The sequence below is a fragment of the Olea europaea genome, chromosome 16, assembly GCF_002742605.1.
Source record: "Olea europaea var. sylvestris chromosome 16, O_europaea_v1, whole genome shotgun sequence".
Taxonomy (NCBI): Eukaryota; Viridiplantae; Streptophyta; class Magnoliopsida; order Lamiales; family Oleaceae; genus Olea; species Olea europaea.
The window spans coordinates 5,522,012-5,532,393 of NC_036252.1; positions in this window are offsets into that span (position 1 = coordinate 5,522,012).

Consider the following 10,382-nt stretch of genomic DNA (forward strand, 5'->3'; position numbering starts at 1 on the left):
TTTGGAGGAAATAATGAATTTTGAATAGCAAATTGATGAAAAATATATGGTTAAAAATTAAAGAAAAGTTTTGAATTTACGCGTAATATTTTTTTATTAAAAAATGTGTGATTGAAAATAAATTTTGAAAAAATGAATTTTTGGAAGAATGGAAATTAAACAAGGGTATAATTTTTTGTAAATTAATGTTAATTATGCTTTTGATTAATATTTATAGTTGTAGTTATAGTGTTTGTTAAGCTTTAGCCTTGGTTCGGTAACAATTTTTCAACCCCAAAAAATCAATTTTTTTTACTGTTATATCACCATTTTAGTCGTCTTTTTAACTTCTTCATTCACAAGTGGGACCACTTTTATCACTAACAATCAAAAAATCAATTCTCATAATCACTACCGAGCATGTCCTTAATTGAAAAATTGTGTATTGTCAAGAATACTAGAAAATAGGTCATTTTCATATATCTTTTCCAAGCACAAAATAGCAGGGTATGTAAATTTTAATATTTACCATAACATTTACTCCATTTAGAAAATTTAAGGTATCGTTTGGTTTTCGTTTCAATTTTTAATTTTAGATTTTGAATTAATTTTTTATTTTTGTTTTAATTCTCGATTTCAAGATTACAGAAAACGTGAAGGATCCCAACATTTACCAATGAGTGATGTTGAGATAATTCCACCTACAATTGAACAAATCAATTATGTTAGTTATGAAATTTGCAAGAAAAATAGAAAGGAAATCAAAACTAAAAAGAAGAATTAAAGAACGATGAATTCTCCTTTTATTTCGGCTTAGAAAATCAATCCAATACCACAAAGGTATCATCAAATTGGAGACTTACAGTCACAGATATAGAGGCACACACAAAGGCAAGAAATGGAAGGCAGAATGCACAAACCAAGAGGCCAATTTCTGGTCACATAGGCAAGGGACGGTTTTGGTTACAAAGGCAAGAACCGTTCTTTTTGTGTGTATAAAGTGAGGCCAAGAAACTTCAATTTATAGGCAAAGGGACAAACAAAATTTCCAAATTTTTGGCAAGATAGAATTCAAGAAAACTGAAACTTTTTACCAAAGACAAGGATAGTGCAGCCGTATCTATCTTCATGTAAGAAAAATATATAGGAATCCCTTTTTCAAATTTTCTCCAAAATCGGGTATTGAGCACTTAGCCCAATGGGCTGATTTCTTCTAAATACCCAACAGGATTGGGCTATATCAATTGTGGTGTGAATTTATTAAGTGGTAATTACACAAAATCCTACCATTAAAATCATGAATTTTGAAATCAGATGGGAACTTTAATATTTCTAAAATCAGATATTAGCATATTTAACTATAAATATTAAATATACATTTTTTATCCCAAACCCTACCATTTTCTCTCTCTCTCGTTGTCTTCTTTCCCCCGACCACCAATGTTCTCCATTTCTTCACCATCTTTCCTCCCTCAAACAACAACCATTCATGACGTCGTCGACCAGAAGAAGCTTAATCGTTGGCCAGATAAAGCAGCCGTCGTCGCCGTGTTGATCTAGTGACACATTGAGCTTTGCCAGGGCGTGAATCAGTGGTTTTTTTTTTTTTTTGACAAATGGCTGTTGGACGGTGGCTCTAGCGATAGGTGGTGTTTGACAATGGACTGCAGTGGTTGATGGCGACTGCGGTGGGTTTTTTTTCTAATGGTTGTTAGATGGTGGCTCTAGCGATAGGTGGTGTTTGACGGTGGGCTGCAGTGGTAGATCTGGCGAGGTGCGGTGATCGATGGCGGTTGAGGTACGATGTTGGGTTATGGTGATGATGGTGGATCTTGGAGGGATGCGGTTTGGTGGATTTGTGGTGATGATGGTGGATCTGTGGTGGTAGTTTTGGCGACGACAATTGCGGTGGTGCTGTTAGAGACAGTGGTTGCCCCAAGTGTTGGTGGCGATTTGCGGTGGTCGGTGGTAGCGATGGTTGTTGTGGATGGTGGATTGTGTGTGGGATGGCATGGGTGACACTATTTAGTGGTTTGTTTTTCAGTGTGGTGGTTGTGGTGGTGGTTCTAGCGGCAACAGTGGTGGAGGTGCTGTTGGAGGCGGTGGTTGTCGTTGGTGGGGTCACAGATTATTTAGTTAATTGTGACTATTAAATCGATTAATTTGTGATCAATAAATAATATGTGACCTGTGAAAAAAATAAATTGTGAGCAAGAAATAATTTGTTACTTAAAAAATTAATAATTTTTGATTATCTAATAAGTTGTAACCTATAATATTTGTGATCTGTGACCTACAAATTTTTTTATTCGTGATTGAAAAATAATGCGACTTATAATTTTTTTGATTTGTGAACGAAAAATAAGTTGTGACCGATAATTTGATAAAATGTGACTAAAAATTAATCCATGGCTAATGAAGAAACTGTGGCCTACAAAATTTTTGAATTGTGATCGTAAAATAATTTATTACAAAAAATTTTGATTTGTGACCAAAAAAAATAAGTGACTAATTAAATTGTTAATTTATGACCAAATTATATAGATATGTGATCTAAATATATTTAATCAATTAATTTAATAATAAATAAATTTTGATAAAAATATGATTTTTGAAGTTTGAAACTTGTTTTTTTAATTTTGAAATATGCTATACATAATCTCTTACTTATGAAATTTTTCCATTTATTAATATTCTTCAATCATAGGCTTATAGCCTATGAAGATAAACGAGCCTTGATTTTTTATCATTGTCTGAGGGTTATTTGAACATCACTTACCAAAATACCCGACAAGTGGATTAGGGGTTAAACGCCGGAGTTGGGTGATTGTGTAAATCAGAAAAAATGAATATTTTTGTTAACTCACAGATTTTTAAATTGAAATCGTTTAGGTCCTTTCAGAAAAAATGAATATTTTTGTTGACTCTTAGATTTTTAAATTGAAATTGTTGAGGTCCTTCCGTACACATTCCTTAAAAGTTTTGGAGTTTTTGTTGTAAAATTTTAAAGATTTTGAACTTTCATACAAATCACCATTTTTAATTAATAAAAGTATGTTTCACCTTTTTAAAAAACTTATCAAATTATGTTTAAACATTGATTTTTGGTCAACTAACGAATTTTTAGACAGAAATTGTTGATAAATCTTTCGTCACACGAGTTTATAAGATTTAGGACCAACTCTGCTAAAAATCAAATATTGTATAAAACATGCAAAATTTTGAAAATTTTTGAAACATGGTTGCAATTATCCCTTGAATTTTTTTGAAATGACTCTTTTACATACACAACTCTGTTTTCATTTCATATTATAACCATTATCATATCATTGATTTCTTAAATCTCGTGTATAATGTTCAAGTATTTGTAGAACATAATATTCAGCAAATGGTCATTATCTTGAAATATTTGCCTTCAAGAATCCTAAAATTAATTTTTCTATTTTAACTTCACTTGTTGATCAAATATCTATATTCATGACTTATATCGAACGTACAAAAATTATCACTATAAAATATTTGCTTCTCCAACTTTTTAAATGATTGCACTTTCGGTCTCACTTGCCAACTTCATTATAAATTATTTTGAATTTTGTGATTAGTACAATGATAACTATCATGTCTGTTTTTTAATCTTGAATTAAACTTGGGGGTCATTTCAATTATACTTAAAAAATCTTATCATCATTTTTCGTGAATGTCAAATTATTATTAGTAAAAATGCTAACAACAAAAAGTATTATCGTGGAAACTTTCACCCAGTACCCTCTATCTATGTTCGTTTAATTTTGCATAGCTGTGTCGATTGTTAAATAACTTTTTCAATTCAATCCATGTTATTCATGTATCCGTCACTTTTTATTTTTCACGTCTTTTAAGGGATTTTTGCACTTTTTATTCCTTCAATATTCACTTCATGTGGATTAAGGACCTATCTTTTCATTTTAGCCAAAAAAGAAAAAAGAAAAAAAAAAGCCCTTGTTTTCAAATTACATTTTTCTCTCGCTTCTTTTCAACCTCAATTATTCAATAAAATGATATTACACATAAATTCAAAACTCTTCTTTATTTTTCAATCACGCATTATCCATCAATCTACTATTCAAAAATACATTTTTACAATAAAATGTATTCAAACAAACTCTTATACAAAATGATCTTTCTACATGTACATCAAATTTTATATAATAGATTACATAATACCACATGTCAATCTATCATTTGTCAGTTTAAAACACAGCCAACTTTTTTATTCAATATTTTTTTTCCACATCATTTTATGTAATCCCTTATGTACTATTTTCATGTACAAGTAACATAATTTTATATTAAAAATCCCTATACCAATGTTTCATTTTTATCCACAGCCATCCAAATTGGCTGTTAAATGTTCACGTGAACTAAATGTCCTCTTTGAAAATAACAATTTCATATTGTCACTTACATATCGTCACTTAAAAAATAGTAGCTTCTTATGGGAATGCCCCATCTCAATTAAAAATAAATAAAAATCCAGCCTATGTTTGAACCCTATTTTTGTTAAAAATGAGCTTGGTGATATAGGAAAAAAAAAAGAATTTTTAAATAATGGAGATCAACCATTGACAAATTATCTTCCCAAAAATTCTACACCAATTCCAAAAATCTACTACTACCTCTAACGCGTTTGCCAGCGAGGTGTTATCTTTTTTCTCATACAACTACAATAACTCTGCATTTTGTAGACAATGAAGTTAAGTTTAGAGGCAAAAGCGGGAAGGGGGAGTTAGTACTAAGATTACGTTTGATAGAAAGTTTTCAAAGCAAATCAGTTGATTAAATATTGTTTTTATTTACACATTTCTAATTATTTATATTTTTAAAACACTTTTTATTAATACATTTGTTAAAATCCACAAATTATGACATACAAAAGGCTTTAGCAGACAACATCCATGTAGATAACGCGACATAAAAGTGAATGGTGATACTTATGTTTTTCATAGATTAAATATGTTGAAATTGGTTTAAGTATAGAATATGGGAAAAGTGATTTTCGTGTCAATTTCGATCAGATGTTCGAACTTGATTCGATAGTTAAATTACAAATATAAATAAACTAACTTGCTCTACTCATCGAGTAGATCGTTGTGATATATTTGGGATCTCAAAATCAATTTTAAATGAATGAGAAATTGCAATCTAAAATTGAGAAGAAAGAGAGGAAAAACTGACCGGAAAATCAACAAATTTCGCCGCTCGCCTAGCGCTCAAGCATTGAGACTGTCGCTCAAGCAACGGGCTCACTATTTTTTATGCTTGAGCGATGCAAAGGTGACAAGTGAGTAACAGCAAAAACTGCGACCCTTGGCAAAGATTGCAAGTTTTGGACAGTGTCTTTTCACTCACAATATGATTTCCATTTCTTCATCCCAATGATATGTAATTATAGCATATGTTAAGAATAATAATAGGAATTTTATTATTGATGGTCTTGTGAATATTACAATGTAGAGAGAGCTCTATTTATAGGGTTACAAATAATTGGAAAAGGAAATAATGTAAAAGGAAAAATTACACAATCAATGACTAAGGTAAGTAATCCTACACTAAAAGGAAATATAATTCTAAATAATCTTTCTATCTTTAACACCCTCCTCTCAAACTCAATATGGTGTCGAATATTGAGTTTGACCAATCAAATCTTCATTTTTTTTAAACAGAAGAAAAAATCTCTAGGTTGTTTAAGAGGCAGTGGAAGTGCCGATAAAATGCAAGGTACAAAATCTCCAAAAATTTTGTTTTTCAAAGAAAACCTCTTTTTTTTTTCAAGAGGCAGGGGGAGCCGGTAAAGTTCAGGATACCGACCCCCCAAAAACAATTTTTTTTAAACAATTTTGAAAAATAGAATGGACTCTATTTCGGCATTGCTTCCAAAATTCTTACTAAAGCAGCCCAAATAATGAGGAAATTTTCTTGGCCCAATTAAAACAATCACCAACACAAGAGCCCAATTACTCACAATCAAAGCCCAATTAAATACCCATTAAGCTCCAACCATAGGAGCCCTATGATATTCGCCGAAATAACAGATTGGGACACACGCTTTTGCCATATCTGCATTACGAATTAAAAATATCAGAAAAAATTATCAGAATCGAGGGGCGGGGGAGTCTGCAAACGGAATCCGGACCGTCGGCAACGGGCGGTCCGGACAGTCCGGACCGTCCGTTGCGGACGGTCCGGATGGTCCGGACCGTCGTTAAATCGTCGTTCCGACGTCTGATCGGTGCCGGCCTGAACTTTGACTCTAATATTATTTTTTCTACCATTTAAAAAAAATATACGATTTCAATAAAAATAAAATTAAATACTACGAAAAGATACTTACCGAATTGAAGTGCTGAAATTTAACTAAATTTTTCTATTGAGGTTGATAACTGATAAGTTTATGAAATTTTGAGGTTGAAGTGGATGACAAATGGAAGAGTTTTTATCGTGTTAGAGTAAACTGATGAAAAGACTGACTTCATTTTCAAATTTCAATTGAGCCTTGTTTGGATTTTTATTTGTAACTTAAGGATATTTTTGTCTTTTTACCATATTTCTATTTTTGTAATTATATAACTCATTTAATGGCATTTTAGTCTTTTACACAAGAAATGGCTATTGTGGTGAATGTTAGATTTTTATGGTTAAAATGGAAAATGGTTGGTTTGACAAAGCTATACTTAAAAGTACCCCGGAGCCCTACAGCAACCATCCACCATTCGACACCACCGACCACACCTCAAAACAATCTAGATTGAGCGGCGCACATGAATCTCACGACGTCATATACAATAACTTTCGATTTCTGCCATAGGAAATTTCTGTAATTCCTTGTATGGTTCAGATGGATCCGACAGGAGCAGTCTCTGATTTATAACTTCAGTATGCATGTGGTGTTGCAATCTGGAGCAGAATCTGATTTTCGTAAACCTCAGTATGTAGCTTATTCGGAAAAATATGAACAAAAAATTTTGTCCAGCAGTGACAAAAATTTTGGTGGGGAAACGGTGCCTCCTTTTACCGCCAGAGTTTGGATCTCATGATTACACATAATTTTGTGGAAAATTTGATGAGAAAACTGGATGGAAGCAAATTTGAATTTGTTTGGATTTTTGCTACAAAGGAAGACACAAAAGTTACGTTTATGAAGAAGAAGCAGAAAAAGACTTGCACAGGAAAAAAAATTTGGCTAGTTTTATTTTGCCGGGCGAGCAGCACAAGGTCGCTCACCGAAAATGCAATTCGGAGGTTCGTTTAGGTTCGAACCCGCTCTGATACCATGATAAGAATAATAATAGGAATTTTATTATTAATGGTCTTGTGAATATTACAATGTAGAGAGAGCCCTATTTATATGGTTACAAATAATTGGAAAAGGAAAAATTACACAATCAATGACTAAAGTAAATAATCCTACACTAAAAGAAAATATAATTCTAAATAATCTTTCTATCTTTAACAACATAAACATTATTTTCTCTTTCTCTACCAAAAAACTCCATAAAATTTGCATAAATTCTGATTTTCTTTTGTTCATTCAAAAAGGAGTACAAATTTCATTTTTTGGTTCGCTGATCTTGTGTTTCGGAGTGGTACTAACACAAGAAAATAGTCGTTGTATTTTAGGAGTTGATTGTCATTATCCATAGGTACCGTTGTGGGTAAAGACAATCTAAGGACAAAGAGTTCATCTCTTACCTCGACTTTTGCATCCATTTCATTTGGCATTATCTTTGTTGCATATTTTGCGTTATCTTTGCGTAATATTTTTCTTCGTTTTCTTGCCGTTATTTTGTTCAATTTCTGATAATGCTGATAACTTTGTTTTGTTTTTTAAAGTCATCACTCTATTATTTTTCCAACAAAATATATTTACACCGTCTATTTTAATAACTACACCACATTTTAATTGCATGAAATATGCATAACCTTAACTTATTATTACATTTATGTTCGTAACATTTTTATCGCATTCTTAGGTTCAAATTAAAACAATTTACTCCTTATGATGATTTCTGTTCAATTTTTTTTTAATGGATTAGAAAAAATATATTTGCGTTTCATATTTTTAAGCAAGTAGAAAAATGCAATAGTCAATGAAACATAAGAATATGATCATAAATGTTAATGATGTAAATGTAACAATGAATAAAGGTTAATGCCATTAATTAAATATTATATTTATTAAAATATGTGGTGTGAATGTTGTTGACGTAAAAAATTGTAGAGACTATTCTTGAGCCAACTTTAAGAAAGATGACGCCTTTTTCTTAATCATAGAAAGCCAAATCGTACAATGTGTGAGTCTCTTTTTTTCCCCTCTCACTGAAAAGGAACTATTTCCCACTATTTATAGGAGGTTTTCAACCGGAATTATGTCGTGTCAATCAAATCAGTTACAGTGTCAAGCTCAGACGTCAAGCCACTGATCTCTCCTTCGATTGGTTGATGAGGCCGGTTGCCTTCCCGTCAACATTCCCTTTCAGGTAATAATGGCCTGTAGAGGATAGGGGAGCTGTTAACACATAAAAATTCAGCACAAATCGAACAACCCAAGAAGTAAAGCCCAATTGGAGGATCCCCAAATCAGATAGCCCAAAGAATGAAGTCCAATCGAACAAATCAAGGTGAAGGCCCAAATAAGGAGGCCCAAGGATGCAGTAACGCCATCGCCCAAGTTTGCAAGTCGCCCAGAATCTGAACGAATAGAGTGTCATACGGTCGCCCAGAGCTGTTACTCTATTCTCGCCCAAACCTTCAAGTCGCCCAAAGTATCAACAGACATAAAGCGTCGTGGTTATCAAGAAATGCAGTTATCAAAGCAGTTGTTAAAGCAGCCTTATCACGTTCCACGATTCAAGGAATTCAATCGAAAGCGGTTGAACGATGAAAGGTAATGGCAGCAGTTAAAAGGGAGTTTTCATGACAAAATGGCCACTACGAAGAAAGTGGGTAGTTATAGGACGATCAAGCAGTTTTTAGAGTAGTTAATCACAAAGAGATCGTCTATGAAGTATAAAAAGGAGAAAGGACATAGAAGCAAGGGACCGAATCCAAAACTCTCGAACAGAGAATATGTAATTTTCATTTCCTTAGTTTTTAGACTTAAACACTTTTCTTTCAGTAACTCGTGTGCTTGCGCCCCTTGGAGGCACATTGTTTTTCGTTTCCAATTGTAAAGTCATCGCCAATAAAAGAACACCCCTTTTGGGACTTTGTCTCAAGAGGTTTATCCCTTACACAATCATCTGACCCTTTTTAATTGTTAGCGACTAACCCGCACAAAACAATTTGGCACGCCCAGTGGGACAGTGGTGTTAGGTGTTGAAAATACAAAAGGGGAAACAATATGCCTCAGAGATCCGATAAGGAAGCAGCAAGTCATGGAGGAATTCAGTCTGTAATCGAGCGATATGAGGAGCAGCATGCCTCTCCACGAACAGATGGACAAAATCAGAGCAGTAACAGTCGTTACGAACCAATGACGGAGTTGAGTCCTCGAACCATGCGTGCATTACTCAGAGAACTCACGCAAGACGTCGTTGAACAGGTAAATCTTCGAAGTATTCATAATATGGAAAGATTTACACAAAATGGGAATGTACACTATGACAACATGGCCAAACAACTAAAGACGTTGAATGAAACAATGAACAAGTTAGTGGGCCAGATATGTCAATCGGCTATACCTCTTACAAGTCACTTTCAAACTAGGACAATTGTAGGACATAATCCTTCAGTTCCCAATCCGAGTCAAGGGGTAGAACCACTTTTTGCTCCCTCTACTTCAAACCAAGGGGGTACTACAGTACCAAATCAAAGCAATAGTAGTGGTATGCCTAACTTGGGGGGTAATCCAAACGTGAGAGATAATGTCCTAAACAAATGGACAGAATATTCCACGTGGTAACGAGGGAATAGATGTTCAGGCTAATGGTAATGGTCCTAATCATGGTAATTTTGTTGCCAATCAAGGACCAAACATCAGGCCTCATGCAAACCAACCGGTTAACCAACCTGTAGGAATTCCATATGACCCCAACGTCATGTTGAGGAACCAGATTATGGAAATCGTACAGGATCAGATGGCTTTTGGGGTGCGTCCCGTCATTAGGCCGACGTACACAAAGCCATATCCTGATTGGGTAGATCAAGCATATCCATGGCCTAGAGGATACAAAGTGCCAGAATTCTCGCTGTTTACCGGTTTAGGAGAAGTGTCCACTCTAGAACACATAGGGCGATTCACATTGCAAAGTGGTGATATAACTGATTACCATAAAATGAGACTTTTTCCTAGTTCGTTAACAGAAGTAGCTTTCTCCTGGTTCATCAACTTGCCAGCGAACTCTGTTCAAACATGGCAACAATTG